We start from the raw sequence: 27,657 nt of genomic DNA on the forward strand, positions 1-27,657 counted from the left end.
AAATTTCAAATGGAGTTTTGTCTCCGATAATAATTAGACATGTTTCTATCATATTCAGACTTAATAAGTTTGCAACTTATAAGTATTGATTTAAAATTTACTTTTCGACAATTATTTGACATTAAAGTTAAATGGGAAAAAATAATTAAAAAACTACAAGCCTAAAATTGTAATTTGTGGAGTGTATCACCTTTTCGAAACAATTCTATCACTAACCGAAGTCAATTGAAAATTTTTTGTTGTACTTGATCTTACCTAATTTGGATTAGAGGATTTCAAATCTGAAATTGTTTCTTTCCAAAGGCTGTATATAGACATGTATACAGCCTTTGCATACAGCATATATATAATATATATATATATATATATATATATATATATATATATATATATATATATATATATATATATATATATATATATATATATATATATATATATATATATAAAGAAAAAATTCAGAAATTTTGATGAAGAATAAAACCTATGAATATTTAAAATATACAAAGTTTTATTACTGCGCAGTTGCTGCAAATACGTAGAATCAATAGTATAATATAACAACACAAGGGAGGCAAAAAAATAGAAAAAAAGGCAATGAAATGTTTTGTAGAGAAAAAAATATTGAAAATTTAAACGAAAGTTAACAAATTAATTATAACTAGAATATATAGCATATACATACGTATATGAAAAGATATAATACTGCTATCAAAACACACGGTTTTATCCGCAAACATAGTGCTTTCTAATATTGTATTAACAAAGCAAAATATATTAATACAATAGTATGAGGGGCATTAGAAAGGAAAGAGACTGATTGGTAAACAAGCTTTTATCAAGTGAAAGTATCACAAAAATTTTAGAAAAATTCAAATAAAATTTTCAAAATAACTCAAGAAAATTTGTAGATAAAACAAAAAAGGAACACATAAAAAGACTAAGGTAGTACGGTACTTATGAATAATTTGCAAAAATGATTTAAAATATTTTCGTGATTCAATTGCCGGGTTGCAAAGTATGAAATTAAAGTGTTAATAGAGGCTACTGGGGTACAATTTTATGACACACTTATAGAGAAATGCATTTAATTTGTCTGTTACCTAATATTGAACTGTAATCTGGATTTGTGTAAGATAATGATACAGTAGGTTGAATAATTCAAAGTTCATTATTAGTAAAAGGTTTTGTTAAAGGTTATATTGAACTGTAATCTGGATTTGTGTAAGATAATGATACAGTAGATTGAATAATTCAAGGTTCATTATTAGTAAAAGGTGGAATATTTTTAAAAAGGTGGTTCAAGATTTAATTGAATAGTTCCAGGATTTAATTGGAGTTCGTTGGTTAGTTCTGGAACACAGCCGAAGCGTTCTTCCTCTCCGTCAGTAAAAAAATGTCCATGTCAAACGTCAATGTTCCAGAAATGGGACATTGTTAAAAATGTAAAAACGCACTTAAAAATTTATATCACTTTTTTTTTTTTCTTTTACTTATATCGTCTTTCGATAATCTTCAGAATTGAATTTGACAAATTTTAAGAAATTCGGTTTACCTATATCTAACGGAAACGTACATTTTAGTTTCGGCAAATTCTTTCAATTCTATTGATTCGTTTTAAAATGTATTCAAATAATTGTTTTTATAAGTATTAAATTTCCGCGCAATTAACTCATATTAAACTTATCATCATTCTTCTTATCGTTTCAGAAAACAATGTAGATAGTTTCTACTTTTTGAATACCTAAGTCCAAAAAAATTAAAATCAATCTTATCATCATGATAAGAAAGCAATAGTACCTTTTCAGGATTAATATTATTTAACAAAACCATATAATTATGAAAATTTAAGATAATTTAATTATCTATAAATCCAAATAAAAAAAATTTCGATAGCGTAAAAATAAGTTTATTAGATTTTACAACCCTCGCTATACGTCCGACCCAATTTTGGGCTTATTACTACCATTGTTCAACTCCATAGCCTTGTAATTTTGAACCCAATCCAGAAGACAAAGAATCTCCTGTATCAATTATTCAGAGAAAATTTGCTTTCTTGGGGGATTTTTGATGGAACTAACCCAAATTTGATATACGTGGAGAGAGAAAAAACCACGAAATCCTCCCACGGTTAGCCAGACGGCAATTGAACTTTTACCCATGATCCATCCACCATTGAGGATATCTTACGCCAGCACAGTGGGCGGTGTGAGCCCGGTGCGGAATTCGTATGACCCAGCCATTGCTGGGATTTGAACCCGGTGTACCGCAATGGAAGGCGAACGCTCTATTTCCTGAGCCAACACGACTAAAGTTAATTGAAACTTTATATCATTGTGATTTTACATCTTTTTAAATAAAAAATGTTTTCCATTGTAAAGATAATTGTTAAAAAAAATGCTGATCAGGGTGCGTAGCAAAATTTTTCAACAAAAATTAAGCACCTTTTAAGTATTTTTCAAGCACTCAAAAATATTTTTAATCACTTTCAAAAAGAAATCATTATTAGGATCTGAGCAGCAATAAAAATTATTTTTTTCTATCTTTTAAAGTTCTTAATTTATAAACATAAAAACAATAAAATCCACTAACATATTCAAAAACTTTACAGAATCATGATAATGGAACTAATTTTTCATAAATATTGCAGAGAAAATTATGAAAATTATTCATTTTTTGTAATTTAAAACGGCAATCGACGCGGCAAAGAAAAACATCTTTTTAAAATTAAGCACTTTTTACTACCTCAAAATAAAAAATAAGCACCTTTAAGGGCTTTTTAAAGACGCACCTCACCCTGGCAGATTAATTAAAATTTCCCAGTAAATAATTTTGCGATTAAGGATTATTTTATAATAATAATAATAAAAAAAATTTGTTTAAAAAGTGGAATGCCATTACAGAGAAATTGGAAATTGAGTTGTGTTTAATAAAATCTTAAATAGGTTTTTTATTGGTAATAATCGAAGAAAAGCCTTCTTTAATAATATTGTTAATACTTTTAATCAAGTAGTTATAGAAGAAAGTGCCAGGTTTAATTAAATTAGTATTAGATTTACTAGTGATTGCTCTAAATTTAATTAGTAACGAGATTTTAGACAGATTATTAAGTATGGAAATCGTACATTATTAATTTTAATTATTAACCTCGTATCAAAAACACTTTTTTTAATCATAATATTATTTACATTGTTAAACTTGAAATTTTTACTATTTATTTACTCCTGATTTACAAGCTCAACTTAGAATTTTTACGGAAGATTGTATAATTGTCGTTAGCTTAATGTAAGCGGGTTATTAAAAAAATTCTTTAGAACTTTTTTAATACCAAGATCAGTTTTAAAAAATTTTTGAATTATTACAGTTATTTACAATTTTTTTAGAATTAAGAAGAAAGATTCGTAAACTCTGATAAATTGTCCATTTCCATTCTGTAAACAGACCTAAACTTAGAGAGAATCTATTGGAGATCTTTAGATAAAAACAATTTAAATCATTTAGAAAGTATTTTAGAATAGATATATGATATAAAATTTGTGCTTTTTCACTTTGAGTTTCTTTTATTCAATAATAAATTACCAGTAACAATATTAACACCAGAAATACTGTAATTTACCGATTAAGCTCCCCTCAAATAAATATTGCACCAAAAAAGAAAGAAAAAGGAAAATCGATTATAGTTTAATAAAACATAAACATTATTTAATTAAATTATACGAATGAGAATCAATTAAACACACTTTGTTCATGATTCTTCTTATTTCTCTAGCCAAATTTACTGCAAATAAAAAAAAAATCCACCCAATTATGGTGCATGAGAATACAATATAATAAAAGTTTATCTCCTCGTCTTAAAGTATCGGGTTAAAGTGCATGCACATGCCGATAATGAGCATTAATTCTAATGATACTTAATACTTCTTGTCACCAATACTTAATACTTCCTTTTTAATAATAATGCTTCATTGCTAATATTTTTTGAGCTTTTGGTTCATACTTAAAATAAAAATCTCACCTATGTTATTAATATATTGTTATATATGATATAATGTTAATATATTTTTCTGCAGATTAATTATAGCAGCATTCATGGGCATTTTTTGGGTTATCGAAAAAGATATTCGTGCCCAGCAGGGCATGTAGTACTTCTAAGAGTTTTTCTGAGTTCTGCACGTGTGTAATCACTACCTGAATGAACAAAGATTGTTTTGTCTCAGATAATAGTTGTTAGTTACTTACTTTGGCATACAAAAAATATTTCATAACTGAGTAGGGTTAAATAAAACAGGTTAAAACTTACAATATTAAACTTCAAGAATTATAATTTCATGCAACGAAAATTCATTATATTTGCTTCCCTCCAAGCAAGTTTTCTTTCCGATAAATCACAGTCTGTCTAAAATGAACACTTAACAAATTATGAGCTAAATTCAAACGCAACAAACTAAACATTCTCCATAAACAGGAAAAACAATAGCAAGAGAAATTATGCAGCACAAAAGCAATGCTTCTTTTATTGCTGCAATACAAAAGAAAGTGGAAATCAGCCATGCATGTTTTAGAATATTAGATTCAATGAAAAAAACTTGCTTTTATTATTAAAATAAAAGTTATTATATATATTTCTGAATGTTCTTTAAATGGAAACAAAGAACCAGGAAAGAGAGTCCAGCTTGGAATGAGCTTACCAATGTTTTGAATATGACTTACCCATTCAGTTAATCTAAGTTTTGTTTTAAGCACGCTCGCTGTTTGCTTATACAGCTATTTTTCACATATTTAAAGATGATTGAGCTCATAAAAATCTGTAGGTAGCTGATACTTAATTAAGTTAATATTATATTTGAAGTATTGTGATTGAGATGCTAATTAACGTAATATCAATATGCATTGTTTTCAACATTGCTCGTGATTTCAGTATGCCTAAACCTCCTCGTTCCGACGATGTAGGGGAAGTGATACCCTTTGGACCTTGCAGGAAATGGATTAAATGTATTTCAGGAGATGAATATAATTTTTAATTTTATGTTCAACTGGTTGACGCAAAGCACTAAAATAATTCTACCCCAGCTTTCGAAACTAGAGTTTATAAAATTAACGTAATTAAAGAGTTTGGACCAGCAGCTTCAGAATTGTCCGAAAACCAAAGGTTTCGCAGACGGTTGTCACAGCTAGTTGAAACTTTTCGATAAAACTCGTTTCTAAATTCCACGTCAAAATCGTGTTTACTGTTTCGAGTTTCACATTGTTTTGATAATTTTTACTGATGCCAAAGCACAAGCTAAACTTCATAAGACTTGGGTATGTGAACTTTTTTTTAGTATGTGTGCAAAACTTTCTACTAGAGGTAATTTCTCAGAAAATAATTTGCCCTCCGATAAAGATGGATAATCCCTGGGATAAGACAATCCCTCAGCCAATGAGAGGCTGAATTCATGGTATATATCTAACTTCGTTTAATGCAAGAACTCTATTTAAAGTATATTTAAAAGGGGATTTTACAAAATGGTCAATATCTAACTGCGTAGTGTGCTTACTAATTAAACACTACATTGATTTTAAATTTTTTTTCATCTAAATTTTATTTTTTATTCACGGCTGGTGTGGTGAGGAAACTATAAAATTGTAAATACAAAGAGAAAAAATAAAGCACGGAGTAATTCAAAAAAAAATTTTTCCATCTCATTTACCTTAGACATTAAGTAGTTTCTTTTTTTCGAAATTTTTGAAATTTAATAACTAAAAACTATCTAAACATCAATCCTATTTGGTAAAATATTTCTAATGCTCGAGTTCATTTAAACAGTTAGAAAGTTCAAACGAACTGCATGTAATTGTTAGAGGTGACACTTCTAACACACCTTCCCAGCTGGCCCTTTGCTCTATAAAAACATATAACTCTCAACAAAAATATATAACTGTAACTGTAATAGCAATACACAAATGTATAACTGTTATCGTAAAAAACATAAGTATTAGCTGCAGTAGTAGTTTAACTTCCAAAACCAGCTTGGACTCACGCATTTCGATCTATGTGTACCAGCTTGTCTGGGATGTAAATGTGGTTGGTGTAGAATGCTTAGCACATTATCTTAATGACCCCATGAAACTTTACTTAAGGCAAAAGAGATAAATTCATCAAAACGTGAAATCATAACTTAAAAAACAGTTTCCTTGCCTTCACCTTGAGACTAATTTAAACAACATATTTCTATTTTTATCTTTACTTTAATGAAATTGATTAAAAATTACTTTTCAAAATATGCCTCCCATAGGGAATGAATTTTATCTTACATTGCAACTTCAAGAAAGAATTTCCTTAATTTCCGGTTAATGCTAAAACACGCCATGAACTTTTCGCCTAAGTCATTATTTAACGAAAGTACTCAAAATTTTAAACATTTTTCCGTATCAATTCCTTTTTTTCTTCCATATTTTGATTGGATACAGTTCTTATTGAAAAATAAATGTATGAAGCTTCTTAAATATCATATCATTAGTATTACAGTTAACTAATTATGTATGGATTATTAAATTTCATTTTGAAATTTCATGCTTATACTACAGTAAGGTAATACTACAAATATAAATTTTCAGCAATTTAATTTTGAACAAAAAAATAAAAAATAGTAATATTAAAGTTTAAAAAAATTTTTTTTTTCGTTTGACAAGATATAACTAAAAATTTTACTGGCAAAAAAGTAAAATCAATGTTACTTTTATGAACTACAAAAGCTTGTGTAACTACAAAACTATAATAACTACAAAAGCATCTGTATTAAATCTATCAAGCTATTTTTTAACTTCTTTTGAAAAAGAACAGTTTATTAGTAGCTTCCCTTCATTCGATTTTAGATTCAGCTCCAAGTATTTTTGACATGGAATTAATTAGGATTTTAGAGTTTTCGTACCAAGTGTGTAAAAGGGGGGAAATGTGAAAATAGACAAAAGAGTGAATAATACAAAAAAAAGTGGGTCAGCATTAAAAAACAGATGTATAGCCCTATTAACGCCGATTATATTCCCTTTCAGAATTTTGTACCTATTCATTTATTTTCTAAAATGTTTGTACCAATGGTCAGTTGTCGCTGCATTATCACAATCACCAAATCAAACCTTTCTGTCCGCTCAAACATTTCCTCATCCTAACATTAGGAACTGCTGCAAATTAAATTCTTACCCAGGGAATTAAACTTCACTGAAGTAAAACTCCCCGAGCTCTAATAACAAAATTAAAGTATGTTATAAAGATTTATTCAACTGTTTTTATAATTTTATATACTTTAAATTTTTTAAAACATATTGGTAGTTATTTTAAAATTTAATTAAGAAATATGAATACAATCAAAATACATGATAGCGGGAAGATAATTTCATGTTACATTTAATTTTTTTTCTTTTTTTGCACTTTCAATGCCTGTTATCTGTTGTTTAATGACTAAAATTTTCTTGAATTACTATTTTTTTTCACTTTTATGAACTCATTTTTAAAACTTTATATGCTAGAACAATTAGCGCTTGCTTTCTACTAGGTGGTTTGCTTACACGAAAAATCTAAGCTTATACTGGTTAACATTTTTCATTCAGAATGAACTTACTCCAGGACGCGACTCCAGAGGACGCGACTCCATTGATGAGGTGTTCAGGTTTCGCGTTCTCTGCACCACTCTAAACGGTGCCGTCGATGGCTAACTTTTAAAGGTATGCAGCGTTAAGGACGTCTAGCAAATAAGCTACCTTTGTGGAGGTGTCTGGCCACTGTAAATCTTGATACTTGTCGTCCTGTGGCTGTGCACAGTTGCTGAGATATAGCGCTCGCTGACTGAAAACGGTTTCTTTTCGCCTGGAGGACAATGCAACGGTCATCTCTTTGTGTTGTTTTCTCTGGACGGCCACCACCAACCTTCCGAACAGCTGTACCAGTAGTTTTAAAGGCATTCAAAGCACGAGAAACAACACTTCTGTTGATCCCGAACTCTTCGGCGACACTGGTCACACTACGCTCCTCCTCAAGCTTCCCAATGATTCTTCCTCGAGTAAAGTCGTCTAAATGATTTCCTGAAGACGTGTTTCACAAAACAAATCACTTGCACTTGCAGCGAATATCTTTAACTGCGGTGCTCTTCATCCTTTTATCACAGCTTTGACCTGCGCGCCGACCCACAAGGCGTACGTACACTTACATCACCTACAACGTTTTATTTCTAAAATTTGCATACAAATAATGTTTCTACTGAATTACGTGCATATTATACTGCAATTTCATGGCTATCTTATACTTTGTTGTGGAGCTGTGGCCGAAAAACCACTTGTTGCTTAAGTTTTGAACACCAGTGTAGTTTAGCGTCGGTTGATTCTGGGTGGGACCAGAGATTCATGGCCTCACCTACTAATTTATCGCAGAATGGTCCTTTTCGGGACCAGCAATTTACGATTTCACCTCTTATCTCCGAGAGTCCTATGGACGAGGTAGTTATTATTGAGGATACAAATGCCGATCTTAACGCCGCTGCTAAAGAAGGATGTACCCCCTCCAAAAATATTTTGGAATTAACTTATCCTAACACCGACAAAACACATAAAAAGAAAAAGCGGAAAAATCGCCTCAAAAATACAGTTCAATCGACGGATGAAGATCGTACAGATTTAGAATCCGACACTCCTACAGACAATTTAATCGATAATGAAGATTCAGATTTGAACCTTATTAATGATATCGCTATACCTTTCGAAAATATGTTAATCGAAATCCTTAAGTTATTGAGAAATGCGCTAATTTTAAAAATCTAGGTCATAAGGTCGCTCAGACCCTGAATAAAATTAATGACCACCATAATCATTTCAAAAATAAACATCTCGAACTCAAAAATAAAATATCCAGCAAAAATACCCTATTTAATGTGCTCTCAGAAACCACCACGGAAAAAATTGATACTTTCGCCCAAGATAAGAAAAATCAATTTGCTTCTATCCCATTTTTTGAATCCCATTTTTTGATCAAAATGACTCACGTGATAACAATATGGACATCAGACTTTCCTGATAATTTTAACCAAAATTACAGAGGAAATAATATTTCTTTTTCAAAAGTAAAAAGGTTTAAGACAACACCACCATCCCCAACTAAGATAAATCATACTATTAACGACCCTGACCCTAACCTAGAAGAGGAATTCACTCTTCAAAAGAAAATATCCAAAATACCCCCATCGTAATCAAGGACAAAAATTTCAACTGGAAGGATTTCAATGAACAACTCCAAGATAAAAGATTATAACGCAAAAAATAATCGTGATTACTTCACCATAAAAACCAAGAGAACAGAAGACAGATGTCGCATAATAACAATTTCAAAAGAAGCAAATATTGCTCATCATACATACAGACCAAGTGCCAACGTGCCTAGTGCTTTCTGAACAGTTGTAATGCCGATGCTTCATTTCACGCTGCAAGCTGTTTTTCCGTACCATCAAATTATAAATACAGAAAAAAAAAAAAAAAAAAAAAAAAAAAAAAAAAAAGAGTAGTGAAAAAAATATACGGTAATTGTAGAATATTTCAAAACTGGCAATTACAACGTACATACATCAATTTTATGATTTTGTAAGTCAATCTTTTCTCTTAATTTCCTCTTTTAATTCATGATTACAACTATAGCAAGACTAAGCCGCCGTTTAGCAAAAGCCGAGAGTGGGACAAGGCTTCTGAAGTCTATCAGGAAATATTTTACAAAAGATACAAAAGAAAAAATACTTCGATAATAGGATTCGATTTTAATCATTGATTTTTTTATATTTATACATTTTAGGGTAAATACTTTTTTTTTTTATAAAGGGTCCTTTTGAATCATAGTGTAATAGATAAATAAAAATAACATGATTCCTAATTTTTTCAGTTTCTGGCTACACATTTTAAAAGAAATAAAAGCTTGCATTATAATGGCGACCAACTACAACCGAGAGATACATTTCGAAAATAAAATAGAATGAATCGGCAAGGGTTACTGGATTGTAAATTAGCTTTCAATAGATCTAATTTTTGCAACAAATCGACTATTTAAATTACATGCATTTTCTTGTTTCATGAGTTTTATGCATTTGCCCCTCCCTTCGTTTCTACACTTTTAACTTTATATAAGAATAGTAACGCCTACTTTCACCTTTATGGTTTGCTCAGAAGTTTGAACTAAATACCGTTCTGAATGTTGAACTGAATTGATAGTGAACGCACATGATAATGATTTTCACGAGAGATTACGTCCGGCCTGGTAATGCTGATATTTAAAAAATGACATCACTACTTGCGGCATGAAGACGGTTTTAAAAAAGATATTTTTCTTGATTTTCTATTTAATAATTTATAATTAATTTTATTACAGTCTCAAGATATATAACTACATTATTTTTAAATATGCTTTTTAGTCTAATATTTCGAAAAATGTAATTTAAATAAAAGAAATGGCTGCTCAATGGAAGGCAATAATTCATATTACTGATTTTTAAAAGGCACTAATTTTAAAAGAAATAATAACAGTGCTGCTTAGATAAAGATTTTATTAGACCTGAAATCGAATAAATGTAAATACTGTGACTGTAGACTGTATTTTGTTTGGTTCTGTTACAAATGTAACATTTAATTAATGATCATTCCTATGCAATTGTTTTGTCAGAATTAAAGCTTTTATTTGTGAGATCGTCATAACGCAGTTATTTAACTGCATATTAAGATCTTAAAATTGTGAATTTTTGCGAAATGTTACTTTTTAATGCATAACATAGCATTTTGATTCAATAAACTCAATGATCAATTAAAATTAATTTAATTATTTTTTTTTTAAATTAGCTACTAAATAAGAATATTTTTTTTAGAAACAAGTGAAAAAATTTTGTCTTTTTAAACAAGAATTAATTTAAAAACCCCCAAAAAAAATTTTCTTCTTTTTTCAGAAAATTTGATTTTTTGAAATTTTTGGATATAGAGGGCCAGCGTAAATGTTAACTTTAAATAATTTAATATAGGACAAAATATAAGGATTTCTATGATTTGAGCATCGTTTGCTGACCAAAGAAAGCTGTTACACCAGTTTAAATCAGTGATTTTTTTTTCCGTTTGGGTTGGAATGTCACCGACTCTGAATTTTTTTGATATAATTTTGCAAAAATGATTGCAGTTATCGCTTCTCGGCCTTTTGGCTAAGATCAAAGTGTAGTATCTGTTCTTATCAGCTTTATATCTGATACGTTACTCATAGAGTAACTAGATATTAAACTAATTTTTGGACAGCGTCTCTCAACTTCGAATTTATTCGATGAGAAGACACGGATCTGATACGTGTTGAACTGCAACGTATTGGATCCACCATATAGCATAAATTTAGTAATTAATACATTTCTTCTAGAGTATTTAATCAATTTTAACTTCAACTAGAATTTTAAATTCTTAATTAAAAGCTACACTTAACAAAGTTGCGCACAAACGCCGTTCCTCCATGTTGTCGTTGCTTCCAGTTCAAAAGTTGGACTCGTGTTTAGCAGGGCACGTGAATAAAACGAAGCAGCGATTTGAATTCAATTCAATTCAATTTCATTATTTAAAAAAATGGAAGATTTAGTATTAGTTCATTATGATAAGACATAATTTCATCTGTAAAACAGATTTCAAATTTATAACTAAAAATCAAAGATAAAGTAAATTCTCCATTCAAAATAATAGTTATTGCATTTATCTTTATACAATCATATTTCGAAAAAGTCCATTATGGAATTATTAAAAAGGTTCGAAAACTTCATTACCCTATAAAAAAAATCACAATGAAATAGAAAGTTCGTATTAGCTGAAATCTTTAATAATATCATTCAAGTAAATGTTGAGTTCAATAATAAAAAAAAACTGTCTTAAATATGTAAAATAAACAAAAAATCAAGATAAGATTAAAAAATAAGCTTTTTTCAAATTTACTCTTTCCATTTTAATAAATAGAACTTAAGCGCTTTCAAGCAAAACAAGAGTGATAAAATGAAACAGGAGATGACGCAATCGTATCACGTGATAAGTCTTCTAAGCAATACAAATTCTCTTTTTTCTAGTGAAAGACTTTGGCAACATTATTTATTGACATTGTACTAATATAAATATTATATTTATTCACTTTGTTATCAATATAAATATAAGATTTACAATGCTCCTATTTTAACGTTCCCATAGCAATTACATAGGTCTGTATACATTTTTAGTCATAACATCCCTTCTGAACTTTTCAAGAGAAGAATTCCTTTGGCAGTTTTAAACATTTCAAGTTTAAATGGTCTTAAATGCGATGGGCGGTATGCACAAAGAGCAGAGACGTAATCAGCACGACCTCGTGATTCGCGCTTGCTGGAAATTTCTCGCTCAATTTTCTTGGAATTTTCCGTTCGGTCCCCGCCGGTCGAAGACTCCCCGTGTAGTAAATGGTGGCTGATGCACGTTAAATCTGTCGAGTCTCAAAGTCCTCCATGTTCTCATAACAAATCAATATCTCTGGGGGTACCGATCCAGGAGTTTCCTTGTCTTCTGGATTGGTTCAAAATTACAAGGCAACGGCGTTGAACATTAGTAGTCGTAAACCCAAAAATTGGGTCGACTGTTCAACGGTGGTCATAAAATAAATAAATAAAAAAAAATTTAAAAAAAAGAAAGAAAAAAATAATAATTTAAAAAAAATACCTGTGACGTGACTAGCTATTTTATATTGTACTGTTCGTGTCGACGTCCATCCTTTGAGTCTGTAATGTAACGCTGCTAGTTAATCAATGTTAAATTAAATTGTCGCTACTAGGCCGGGATAGCCTGGTCAGTGGGGTGCCGGGCCCATGTCCAAGAGTTCGTGGGTTCGGTCCCCGCCGGTCGAAGAATCCCCGTGTAGTAAATGGTGACTGATGCACGTTGAATCTGTCAAGTCTCAAAGTCCTCCATGTTCCCATAACAAATCAAAACCTCTGGGGGTACCGATCCAGGAGTTTCCTTGTCTTCTGGATTGGTTCAAAATTACAAGGCAACGGCGTTGAACATGAGTAGTCGTAAACCCAAAAATTGGGTCTGCTGTTCATCGGCGGTCATAAAATAAAATAAAAAAAACATTGTCTTTTTCGCTCCTGACTACCGCACCCAAATTTTTCAACGTCTCGTTTCTCGAGTTTAAATGTTCTTAAATTTTAAAATTATGAACAATGGAATAACATTAACATAATATCAATATTTTCTTTTTATTTATACCTGCATTCATTTATTAATTTAATCAAATTTTGGACAGTGTCTATTTAAGGAGAAAAACTAATTTATGCTAATTTTTTTTAATTTTCAAATTATTTCCTTTTAAATTATATATTTTATTACCTTAGCTTTATTAAATTTTATAATTTTAACTTTATTAATTAAGAAAAAAAGTAAACAAATAAAAAATTATTGATTTATTAAACCACATTTAGTACAGTCAAAAACAATTAGCAACATTTTCGAAACAAATGCCAGTCTTGTTCTGCTCTAAAAATAATTTTTAAAATAAGATGTGCTATCACCAGAGAAATATAAGAAAAAGAGCCTAAACCACGCCTCTTACCCGTCTTATTCTTCCTTTACATCAATGCTACATTTTAAAGTTATGACACTGATCTTGCCGGGGAGCAACAAAGCAGCTGCCGACTGCCGCTAGGAGATACGTCAATAGAACGCGCTAATCACAAACCCCCATGTACGGTTCCTATCCTAACATAAGTTATTGCTGTAAATTAAATTCATATCCAGGGTATAAAACTTCACTGAAGTAGAACTTCCAGAGAGCTATTTTTTTTTATATCCAGATAAAGAGAACGATGTTCGACGACGATCTGTAGTTGGCAAGATACCAGCCCACGTTAGCGGGCACCAGACCTCTTAATTCGTGCTATGCTGTAGGGCGACTGGTACTAGAGGCGCAGATTTCAATGCTTGATATTAGTAGGAACTCAGCATTTGGCCCGAAGGGCCACCAACTGATTCGTCGATTCTGTTAAGACATAGCAAAAGTTCTGAAGTCAATTTAAAAAAAAGTTCAGGTCATCATTGGAGCGACGTAGATTTAACTTGATGCTTGATATTCGTTGGATCTCAGTATTTGGCCCGAAGAGCCACCAACTAGAGATGGCTAATATTTTCTGGAAATGGTACTTGGCACCTGTAATTTAATCCTACCTGTTATAAAAATAACAGGTTACTTCCACAGGCCTGTTCCAAAATACTAGGCAAAAATTGACATTCAATTATCTTGCCAAAAATTTTTTTTCAGCTTTTTTATGACGTATTATTAAGTTTAAAACGAACTCTTCAACCGGTTTCATTAAATTTTGCGCAGTGTCATTTAAAATCACATAGTTTGAAACGATAGATGAGCTTATGCGTCTTGGTATTCAAAATTCTTTTAACCATTATTAAAAAAATTACTATAAATTAATAACAAATTATGAAAAAGAAATTCATCGCATTTCCTTTAGCTAGACAAATTTTATAACAATGAATTAAAACTTTTTTAATTCGCTTAAAAAAAATTCGAGATTGCATGGAATAAGCAAAAAGTAAAATTAGTAAGCCTAAATAAACTGAAAAGAAAAACAAAAAAACTAATATAATCCAAATTCATAGAACAAACAATCGGTTTAGTCAAAGAATTCCATTTATTAACGAAAGTACTTAAACCGTGAAAAGCCGATCATATGAACAAATTTTTTCAAAAATGTTTTTCTTCTCCCTGTTGGTGAAAATATGATACTTTGAAACTTAAAAGCAATTCATGGATTTGGAAAAACTGTTGACTTCTATCAGCAAAAATTAAAAAATTCTCGCGTGAGTGGGATTAAATAAGTTTTGTAACGTATGTGAAATTACGGTACATAAGTTTCAATTTCTGTGTTTTCATAGTCTTAAAAACAAGTGCGGTAATAGAAATCATAAAATTTAATTCCAATGACAACAAATATTGTTCCAAAAATTTAAATTTAATAACTCATTCCAATTGTAAATTAATAATAGTACATAAATTTCCTATCGTTAAAATGAGTGAGTTAGAATTAAATCATTAAATTGTTTCTTAAAATTTCCGTCCTATGAAAATGATTATTATACAATCATATAGTTATAATACATATAAGGTATCTTAAATTTCTTACTAAAAAAGAGCCTTTCCATGGTAAAAAAAAACAAAACATTAAAATGTTTTAAATTTTTGAAAATTATTGATAGATACGTACTAGCCCTCCTCCCACGAGGCTCTACTTCTATGTCTTAGCAACCTATTACTAATAAAACAACCACATATTAGTTTAAACATGTTACATCGAAAGAGCCTGTTATTCTGTCACAGCCTAGTATTTTGGAACAAGTGGTGTTTTGCCACAGGCTAGTATTTTGGAACAGGCGATATTTTGTCAAAGGCTAGTATTTTGGAACAGCCTAGTATTTAGGAACAGCCTGTTATTTTATCACAGACTTGTATTTTGGAACTCTTATTTTTAAGACTATGAAAGCACAGAAATTGAGACTTACCATAATTTCGCATACATTACAAACTTATTTAATCCCACTCATGCGAGAATTTTTTAATTTTTGCTGATACAAGTCAACAGTTTTTCAAAATCTATGAATTGCTTTTAAGTTTAAAAGTATCATATTTTCTCCAACAGGGAGGAAAAAAAACATTTTTGAAAAAATTTGTTCCAATGATCGGCTTTTCACGGTTTAACACGTTCACGTCGAGGTGACCCGCAGTTGGGTCACGCTAGATTGTCTCATCTTGGCAGCGTACCGGAGCAAAAACTGGTAACAATAAATTTCATATTTTAGTTTTTTTCCGGGAACAATAAAAATCCATAACTACCAATTGTTTTTAACGGATGCAATTTTTATATTGAATTGCTTCTTCGCCGTGATAAATTTCCTTACAGTGAATTGTTATTGTTAAGATTAGATTAACTCCTCCCGAATATTATCTAATATTGAAACAGTTCTTCTACCAGTATTTGCTCTTTTCCCGTACCAGTATTTTCACTTTTCCCGGCATGAACGCGTTAAGTGCTTTCGTTAATAAATGGAATTCTTTGACTAGACCGATTGTTTGTTCGATGAATTTGGATTATATTTGTTTTTCCTTTTAGTTTATTCAGGCTTACTAATTTTACTTTTTGCTTATTCCATGCAATCTCGAAATTTTTTTTTAAGTGAATTAAAAAAGTTTTAATTCATAATTATGAAATTTGCTTAGCTGAAGGAAATGCAATAAAAAATATTTTCATAATTTGTTATTAATTTATAGTAATTTGTTTAATAATGGTTAAAAGAATTTTGAATACCAAGACGCATAAGCTCATCTATCATTTCAAACTATGTGATTTTAAGTGACACTGCGCAAAATTTGAATGAAACTGGTTGAAGAGTTCTTGAGAAATGCAAATTTCATAATATGGCTTCTTAAAAATTAGTAACTCAGAAACGGTTTGATCAATATTGTTCAACTTTGGATATTTAAAATTACACAGTTTAAAATTATGTAAAATTTACATATTTTACATTTCAGCTTTCTTCCAATTTAAAATCACAAACATTAAGAGATAATCATTTAAAATTAATTTTTACATTCAGTTTTCCTTGAATAAACAAATTTCACAAATGCGAGATAGAATGTTTCTGATAAGTTCTAAAATTTCTTTAAAAAAAAGGAACAATGACACTAACAAATACTTAAACTGCGGTTTTAAATGACAGCTTTCTGGCCTAAACTGTTGGGACCTTATTTTCCAGATTGTGGCTCAACCCCCCAAATCGAAATTTGCTCAGTAAAAGATATTGCTATTCATGTAATCAGTTTTTTTTTGTCTGATTCTGTATAATATTTAATAGTTAATACTAGCTAATTAGCCTAATTACGGTTGACCTTCGGAATTAAATTTATATGTACTTATGCAACACTGGTATGAGAAATTAAAAGAATTTGCAGACTAGTTCGATTATCTCCAGAACTACTGGACCGATTTTAATGAAGTTTGATATGTACATATATTGATATAATACAAAACAAATAACCATTCAACAATTGTAATACACTCGAATGATCGTGCGTAACTTTCGTTTGAGTCGGAAATTGCTACAGAACAATTCAGGCCAATTGAAACAGGAAATGATAAACAGTCTGTAAGTATGAATCACGCTGCAAGGCCGGCAGATCTGTAAGAGGGAACCATATCTCCTATTAACTAATTTCTTTTTATTTATTTATTCTGTAAACGCTGTTTCATACCTTCCGACTTCAACGAGTGTTACGTAGGTTCATGCATGTGTGTTACAATTGTTGAATAGTTATTTGTTTTGTATTGTATCAATGTATGTACGTATCTATATAATTTCGATATTTGGAATTTTTTTATTTCTTGCTACACGGTGACTTTCACTTAGATTTAAAAAGAAAAAAAAGCTATAATATAGATAGCAGCACAAAGTGCCATTTTTAGGAAATAAATTTGTCCATTTTTCGGAAAAAAATTGGAAAAAATATATCTATTTGAATTTAAATGAAAATCTAACTAGTTTCAGAGCTATCTACTTTCTTAGAGATTTTTCAGAAATAGAAAACTTGTAGGGCCTCTCGCAAAGTCCTGCGACGGGCCTGTGTCAATTACATAAATAAAAATCCGATCTTTTCTTTTTTGAAACTGTACAAAGATGGCTTAAATTCAATTTAAACATCATAAAAAAGCAGAAAAATAAATTTTTGGCAAGATAATTGAATGAAAATTTTTGGCAAGAGAATTGAAGGACAATTTTTGCCTAGTATTTTGAAACAGGCCTTTGGAAGTAACCAGTTATTTTAATAACAGGTATGATAAAGTAACAGGTGCTTAATACCTGTTCCAGAAAATATTAGCCATCTCTAATTTTGAGGTACCGTTTGTTAGATGAATGTTGACGAAGTCGATTTATAATGCTTCTCAATATCAAACACTATATTTTTCTCCTTATCTTTATTCTTTTTTACTTTGTCTACTTAAAAATGCTGAACTTACGATGAAGCATGAAGGGTACAATAGTACAAAAAAGACAAAGGGTTGTGAATTAATATGTAAATATTTTTTTTTCCATGAAAAAAGCAGAAACAATTCCTAACTTTCAGCCAAAGGAAGCATTACAGTTGTCGATTGAGGACTCTAAGACTAATTACATTGCTATTATTTTTATTAGGAAACTATCTGATGGATATTTGGCTTAAGTAAAATATTTTATGAAGGATATAATATGATTTAATAATGAAGTTTAGTAATAAAGTTTTAGGGTCATTAAATTTATATATTTTATAAATTTAATAAAAAATTCAGAATATTTTGTTTGAAATAGTGAATTGCTGACTAAAGAGTAACTACGGCCTACATTTACATAAAAATGTCCTTTTTTTTTTAATTGGCTCTTTTTTCCGCCTACTGCATTAATTACAATCGTCTTTTGAGGTACATCTAATCAAGTAGTTTACTTCGAGAATTCAGGCACCTCTTTACGCCATTGGCCCCCTAACATTCGGGCCACTCTTGAGGCCGAGATCGACTCTCTCAATATCTCTACACGAAGGTATGTCCTATATTTCCCTCGTAGTTATTTTTCGTAGTAATTCAATCAATGTTCTATGGTAAGAATGGTTTGTCATTGCGTTGAATTTCGTCCAATCGCACACAAATAGTTGTGTCTCTGACATTGCTTATTATTTTGTTACCTAAAAGATTTATTTATTTTGAATTTTTGAAGAAAATAAGTCATATATTTTTAAATGATAATATTCTGCTGGAAAGGAAAAAATCTAATTTGGCGAATTACTTTTCTTATTGTTTTGAATTTTCCTTTGACATTAAAATTACCAGTAAGCCTACATAGTATGTGATATTTTGAAATTACTGTGCTAATTGTTCTGAAAAAAAAAATTATTTAAATAATCCAAGAAAAGATTAGAAATGTTAAAAAGGCTTGTTTCTTTTAAAATTATGCTAAATTTGTTTACTGATGTTTATTTTGAGCATTTACTTTTAAAAAAATGTTTAAAAATCTGGGATTATGCTCTATTTATATTTAATTTTCTAAATGTTTTATCTGGTGCAAATTAGTAAAGCTCAATCAATTAAATTTTCGTATAAATATTTTTTTAGTTCAAAACTATAAAATGATGTTATTCGAACTATTTAAAAAGTTGCGACTTTGTTGAAAATGTATGCAGTTAGACTATTTTTAGGTATTAGCTTATATTTAATTTCATTTTTGTCAACTTAAAATTCTAGAGGACAACTAAGCTCTATTTCTTATCTTTTTGTAAAATGAAAAAATGCTGGTTATTTTGTCACATATACGGAATATAATGTGCAACTCCTAAATTATAAAAGAGGCAAATTTCGTAAAAGAATTTTTTCTGTGTCACCTATTTCTCCTAAAAATGCATTAAAAAGAATTATATTTTATAACAAAAATTATTATTCATTATATTTGATTACACTAACGAAAATGTGTTTTCAACCATTTTGAACTAACTGATCTTCTCTTATATAATCACAAAAAGAAAAATATATATATAAAAAAGGACGAAATATAGTTTTTCCACCGAGCCAAAATAATAGAGAATAAAAGAGAAATTAATCTATAACTGCTTTCTTTTTGTTTAAAAAATAACAAGAAAAAAACTTCACAATATTTTCTTACTCTTAGAAAGAAAAAATACTTTTCCTAACAACGTAGTCAAATTAATAGAAAAATATGTATCTGCTACAAAAATACTTGCCATTCTAAATACTAAAAGAAAACACCAATATTTTTAATTCTAAATAGAAAAAACTTCTTTGAAAAAAACGCGCTAAAAAGCAGCAGAAATTTCAGAAAAAAGTAACAATAAAGAAAACGAAGGAAATAAAAATAAAAATATGACCACCGAAGCCGACGTCTTCAGGGGGTACCGGCCTCGGTAAGTCTTAACTGAGCAGCCCCAGTAAAGCATTCTATTAATTTGTTACGTTTTTCTTTCTCTTAACTTTTTTCATTTTATTCTTCATCTGCGCATTGTAATAGAGGGCGTTGTTTTCTTTAGTTTTTAGTTTTTTCTTTTCATTCTGCATGCTTGTGAAATCAATGTTTGACCTGTGACTATGTGAGTTTTTATTTTGTTTTTCTGATGATTTTGTTTGAGTTTCTTTTCTTAATTTGTTATTTGTATTGCATATTTTTTTCCCCAGGACTTCTATGCGAAACCATCGGGGTACTGAGGGAGTTAATTTAAGCATTTGCTTCTCCCTCAATTAGAAATGGTTTTGTTTTTATGGCTACCAAGGCCGGTACCCCCTGAAGACGTCGGCTTCGGTGGTCATATTTTTATTTCCTTCGTTTTCTTTATTGCCATTCTAAACTATCTTTCACACATAAAAAAATTGAATTTTTTTTCCTTAGACCTGGTATTTTGGAACAGGTATTATCTTGTATCTTATCAGCTGGAAACTATTATTTGAAAATACCTGTTATTGCCCATCACTACCACCAACTGATTCGTCATAATCTGTAATGTAGATTTAATAAGTTCTTTACATATATATATATACTTAAAATTTATTAAAATATATCGGTGAATCTTTTAAAATAAAATTAGGAAATTGGAACACAATTAACATACCCGATAGTGGGAAAAAAATGTAATTTTACACTCACTTTTTTTCTTTTGCACTTTGAATGTCTGTTATCTTGAATTAAATTTTCTTTACTCTCCACTTTTTATGAACTTTTTTTTAAAACTTTATATGCCATGAAAATTAGCGCCATCAATTATTTTCTAACATGTTGTTTTTTATGGTCAAATGTTGGCTGTATTATCGCACTCAGTCATCAAAATTTTCTGTCCTCGTGGACCAGTTCCTAACATTCGAATCTGCTGTAAATTAAATTCATACCCAGGGCATAGAACTTACTGAAGTAAAACGTCCTGAGGGCTGGCAACCCGAGATGAAGTAATTAACTGACATCAATCCTGAGTTTTTATATTTTATATAACTTCTATTTATAAAAATATATTGGTAGCTATTCTAAAATAAAGTTAAGAAATTAGAATACAATCAAAATACCCGGCAGCGTGAAAAATAAAACAAAATAAAAAATGCTATTTTGAGGCAGGGGTGTTAATTTCGTTGTATGAAATACCTAACATAATTATTATATTATTTCATAAGACACATATTGCATACTGAGCAGTTGCAATACCGATGTTTCATTTTATGCTGCAAGCTGTTTTTCCTTCCCATCAAATTAGGAATGCAAAAAAAAATAATAAATAAATAAAAAATACCGTAATTGTAGAGTGTTTTAAAAACTGGCAATCACAACGTACATACATCTATTTTATGATTTTCTAAGTCTATCTTTTCGCTTAATTTCCTCTTTTAATTCATGATTATAACAACTGCAAGACTAAGCCGTATAGCAAAAGAAGTGAGTACGAAAAGGCTTCTGAAGTTTTTTAGGACATACTTTACAAAAGAAGAAATACTTCGATAATGGGTAATGTCGATTTTTAACGTGTTTATACACAAGGTAAATATGATAATGCCTTGTTATAAAGAAAAACGACAAATGATGGTGATTGAATCACATCCTGGAGAGTTAATAGGGCGCTACGGGACTTAACCCCTTGGGGACGGGTGATTTAGAAAAGCATTCGTACAAAATCAGAATCAAGTTGTAATTAAATATAAAACGGTAACTTAAATGTAGTCGTTTCTAATTTGACAGACTTACTTTGCTCTTACTTTAATTATTGTTAGTTTAATCTTATATATAATCAATGTTAATTCAAAGCATAACTAAATAGATTTATTTTGAACAAAGTAATGGTGAATTAAATAAGTCAAACAATTATAACTCCGCCCACAAATAAACTGCTAAAGAAATACTTTGATTACCAGCTTAATCTTTATACCCTGATTGATGCGGTTTTATGCTGGCACATATTTGTGACAGTCGGCGCGAAAGGGTTAAAGATCTCGAACAACAAAATAAAAACAATTACCCTACCACGCAATTTTTAAAAAAAATTAAAATAAATAAATAAATAAATAATACGGAAAAGTAGCTTACACGCTAAAAAAGTGGCTTGATAACTCTTTTCTTTCATCGACTGCTAATGTTTATGAATGGTAAAATAGAATTTAATTTAAAACTTAAAAGTATATCGCACGAAGTAGCTTATCATACAAAAATACCGAATATATATATAAAAAAAATTCAATTTTGAATATTTTGTCACATACGTGGATTTTTTTTTAATGCTAGACAGTACACCAAGCATATCTGACACCGGGGTATGCCGTGAAAATCACAGAGGCTTTCCTGATCACAGGCTTTTCATAGCACTGCGTGAGTTATACGGATTGGCGCTCACACCACATCCACAAACTGTGATTTCTCGTGGTGCATGAATTTTGGTTCGTTCGTGCTGTCCCTATATTAGTATAGAGAAAAATCCGAATTTCGGAGTTAAATTCATCGAGCAGACTGCAAAAGGATGTGAGTAATAAACACATTGGCGATGTTGATAGCTGCTGTATGTGATTGGTGGACTTTCCATCAGGATATTTTATAATATTCCCCCGGCTGTGTCACACAGAACTGTTCAGAGATAGACATAGTTTTTAAAGTTTAAATAACTTAAGTTTTTTAGACTTTATTACTTTTAAGAACTATGACTTCTTGATGTCAGTTATAAAAATTTGTCATCAACTTAAGACGTTCGCACTTTTCTTGAAAAAGTCTGAAAAGGAAATAGATTTACCTATCATTAACCAGTGTGTTATCTATAACGTTGTGCTTTGTTTCTGAATCGTAAGGTTATCTACGCAATGTGTGTCAAGGGGTGAATATAGATAAAAGAGTGGATAATACAAAAAAAGTAGATCAGCATTAACCCCTTGGGGACGGGTGATTCAGAAAAGCATTCGTACAAAATCAGAATCAAGTTGCAATTAAATAAAAAACGGTAACTTAAATGTAGTCGTTACTAATTTGACAGACTTACTTTGCTTTTATTTTAATTATTGTTAGTTTAATCATATATATAATCAATGTTAATTCAAAGTATAACTAAATAGTTTTATTTTGAACAAAGTAATGGTGAATTAAATAAATCAAAAAATTATAACTCCGCCCACAAATAAACTGCTAAAGAAATACTTTGATTACCAGTTTTATCTTCTTACCCTGATTGATACGGTTTTTTGCTGTCACGTATTTGTGACAGTCGGCGCGAAAGGGTTAATAGGCAGATGCATAACCCCATCAATGCAAACAGAACCGACTATATTCCCTTTCAGAACTTCTTTCCAATTCATATATTATCTATGTCGTTATTATTAATTGTAGCTGTATAATCGCACTCATATAACTTTTCTGTCCCCTCAGATAGGTTCCCGTTCTATGATTAGAATTAAATTCATACTCAGGGCATAAAACTTCTCTGAAGTTCAACTCCCCGAGCGCTAAGTTTGGTTATGAACGATTTTTATAAGTTGTGAATAAATCACAGAAGTGATATATTATATACTTTAAATTAATAAAAATATATTGGTGTAATTTTTTAAAATAAAACTATGAAATTGGAGTATAATCAAAATACACAATAGCGGGAAAATAATTTTATTTCACAATTAATTGTCTTCTTTTTTTAGCACCTTGAACGTCTATTATCTGTTGTTTAATGACTACAATTTTCTTGAATTAAGAATTTTTTTTCATTTTCCACTTTTTATGAACTCTATTTTGATACTTTATACGCTAGAAAAATTAACGCCTACTTTCTACTAGACGATTCACTTCCTCATGGAAAATAAGCGTTTCTTTAAAAATAGTAGTTCAATGATTTTAAGCCCCAACACGGTTTCTTATAAGTTACATACCTGCCAACTTTTACGATAAGGGTCTAATAGTTAAACTCAATGAGATGAATCTCTCAAAAAACCTACTCCTCCTCCTTGATTCTTACTTAAAGGATAGATTCTTCCGAATCAAACTAAATAACACATATTCAAATTACAAGCTTATTAGAGCAGGAGTACCACAAGGGTCAATTCTGGGCCCACTACTCTATATACTGTATACAGCAGATTTTCCTGCAGGTATTAATAACAACAACGAACTAGTAGCACTATACGCAGACGATACTGCATTAATCACTAAATCACTCAATACGAATAGAGCCATTGAACTTCTTCAGAATAAACTGACCATTGTCGAGAACTGGTGCTCCAAATGGAGGATCAAATTACACCCGGATAAAAGCCAGTACATGATAATTAATAGCAAAATTAAATACGAGACAATATCAAACATTAGGTTATTTAATATAGATATTTCACCAGTTAAGCAGGTGAAATACCTAGGCATCACTATCTCATTTAATCTAAGCTGGAGCAAGCATATAGACGACGTTATCAAGAGAAGCAGAGGAGCATTTTTTGCCCTATATGCTATATTAAATAAAAACTCTAAACTAGAGTTAGCAAACAAAAGATCTATCTATCTACAAGCTATTAGACCAATACTGACTTATGGCAGCCCAGCACTAACCATTCTTACCAACAATTTAAAGAAAAAACTCTCAAACTTTGAAGGTAAACTACTAAGAACAATGTTGGGAGCCCCACGGGCGATCAGCAACAACTCGATTAAAAAAGACCTAAGAATCGAGGACATTCACCAATATATGTCTAAAATTAACGCAAAATTCTATAAGGACGCAAAAGGCTGCAACACGGCTAATTTTAATAAAATATTCGACTTAGAAATTATCAGGGATAATGCAAGCATCAGTCCTCTCACTGCATTTCTAACCTCAGACTGCCTAATATCTAAATATTACAACCAGACTCAATGATAACATATCAATACATACACAGCTTAAACACCGGCATGTGACAACCCTGGTGAAGGAGCAACCCTTTTTGCAGGGTCCGATCTGGGGGAGTCACACTACCGATAAAATTCAGAATAGTGAGCAACCCGGCACGAGCGGTAAAAACCGGGACGGCCGGGTCACTATAATAACAGAGATCCACTAATATTGTATATATTGTAAATATAACTATTCTGTACATATAACATTTGTTCCTTTAATATTATACTTAGTGTTCGTCATTATGTGCATATTTCTTTATTATCTTAGTACTTGACAATGGAGACCTCTCCTACTTTTACCCCTATTTAATTTGTTTATTTTAACTTATGCCTACCCAAGCTTATGTCTACCCATCTTCGATGAATCGGTAAGTGGCGCTTCGCGCCAAAAGCCGAGATATACCACATTCACAGCTCATGGTTGCCAGCTTAAGTTTTTTCAAGTACAGCGTATTTTTTTTTTGCTTAAAATTGAAATTTTAATTCCATTTTAATACCACTGGGAAAAATGATAATGCAAAAGGATTAAAAGTTGGCAGGTATGTAAGTAGTATGCGCAGATTACTTAAAAAGCGAACCAGTTGTGCGCATGAACCAAAATTCATTCATTTCATTTATTAACAGAAAATTGGGTACCTGGGCCGCGCAGCGGCCCCTATCCCATACATCATGAATTAAAAACATTGTGTGAAAACATTTTGATTTTGCAACATTATGGTATGCAATGAACCAAAATTCTATTTTAAAAATTTATCATATACATTTGAGAATTGAATCTGTAGTGGTTGACAAATAAATAAAACAAGCCAATTATATTCATAAATTAAACAAATTTTTAGACATATATTTGCTATCACTTTCTAATTTTTTATAGATTTCATATTAAATGGTTCTTTCACTAATTGGATTACCTTCATCTGACCGGACTACATTCACAAAAGCGTGTGGAGGTTTTCAGTTGTAGGAGCCGTTGTTCTAAGTTGAAAAAAAAAATCAAATTTTTAAAACCTAAAATTTAGACTTTTATATCATAGCTTTATACGATCAAAAAGCTGAATCATCTTCCATACTTCAGAATTTAAATTTGTTCAACTATTATAATAAAAAGAAAACAGTTTATATAGAATTTTCAATTACTATTTAGTTCCCAATTATACTTTGTTTACTTCAAGGAAATCCGCCAACTAACACAAATATACTAATACACCGATACTAACTAACTTTCCGATTTGAGGTATATTTTAACCCTTAATTTACATACTCGCTATACCTAGTTAACACGTTCACGCCGGGAAAAGTGAAAATACTGGTACAATAATATTCGGAGGAGTAAATCTATTCTCAACAATAACAATTCACTTTAAGGAAATTTACCACGGCGAAGAAGCATTTCAATATAAAAACTGCATCCGTTAAAAAAAATTGGTAGTTATGGATTTTTAATATTCCCGAAACTGAATATTCCCGAAATTTATTATTACCAGTTTTTACTCATTTGCGCTGCCAAGATGATAAAGCCTAGCGTGACCCACCGGTGGATCACCCGGTATGAACGTGTTAAGGTGATATACAGTGATGCGGTTTTTCGTTTAACAATCATTTTAACAAGGAATGGGAAGTCTGGTGTTAAATATTCCGAACCATTTGCATATGAAGCACACACTCTCCCTGATTGATGATATTGCTTATTGATAAGATTGTATTTGCTTTAATTTAATAACTATTTTTAATAAAATTCTTCTTGTCGAAAGACACAAAAATTTTAACCTCAAAATATTTTGAAGTGCTTTCCAGCCATATGTCTAAGAATAAGAATGTGATTAAAAGCAGTTTCAGTGCACGATGACAAAGTGCGAATATTTAAAAAATAATTAATAGATAAATCTAATACTTTTCTAAATATCTTCGAAAAAATTCCAAAATCAAAATTTAAAACAAAATAAAAAATGCTATTTTGAGGCAGGGGTGTTAATTTCGTTGTATGAAATACCTAACATAATTATTATATTATTTCATAAGACACATATTGCATACTGAACAGTTGCAATACCGATGTTTCAATTTGTGTTACAAGCTGTTTTTCCTTTCCCTCAAATTATGAATAATAAAAAAAAGAAAAAAAGAAATAAAATGTGTTTTGCATAGAGTAGCTTATCATACAATAATGCTGATTGTACAATGATTGAGTTTCATGCAGAAAAGTTGAAAATTCAAAATGAATGGTGTTGGAGATCCGTCTGTGTCATCAATTTTTTGTGTTGACGACATCCAATCATCTCTTCTCAAAATCTTTTCCAGATTTGTCAGGATCTGGAATCGCGTTACGTTAAAGATCCGCCCACTTTGGCTGACTTGATCGTGAATAATAACTTAACGAGAGCTGTTTTGCGGTTTAAAAAAATTTTTTACCAAGCATGAAGAGTCATTCGACGTTGTAAGTGATAATACAAACTTAAGATTAAGATAAATGCAACTAAAATAAAAATTTCAACTGTTCAATTATTTACTCTTTGCAACTTAGTAAACATTAGTAGGCGTTACGTTTCATAGTATAATTATTTAGTATTCTGAAAAGTAAGCGTTACATTTTGTATTAAATAAAAACTCATTGAGATCAAGTCAAAGATTTTTCATAAAAGAAATGTTTTGAAGAAAAGCTTTTGCTAATAATTACCTAAATTAATTTTTCAGAATTTTTGA

The 27,657-nt window shown here is 30.4% G+C and overlaps 1 protein-coding gene and 1 non-coding gene across 2 annotated transcripts in view; one reads left to right on the top strand and one right to left on the bottom strand.

Annotated features, from left to right (window-relative positions):
• Positions 1-27,657, bottom strand: part of LOC107449244 (uncharacterized) — a 121,996-nt gene that overhangs the window by 36,148 nt on the left and 58,191 nt on the right. The window lies entirely within an intron of this gene.
• Positions 11,173-11,364, top strand: LOC147808710 (U2 spliceosomal RNA). Its single transcript, XR_015434396.1, has one exon. It is a non-coding gene; the product is annotated as a U2 spliceosomal RNA (small nuclear RNA).

The sequence above is a fragment of the Parasteatoda tepidariorum genome, chromosome 5, assembly GCF_982258835.1.
Source record: "Parasteatoda tepidariorum strain Cologne lab strain chromosome 5, Ptep-v5.0, whole genome shotgun sequence".
In the NCBI taxonomy this organism is placed as follows: domain Eukaryota; kingdom Metazoa; phylum Arthropoda; class Arachnida; order Araneae; family Theridiidae; genus Parasteatoda; species Parasteatoda tepidariorum.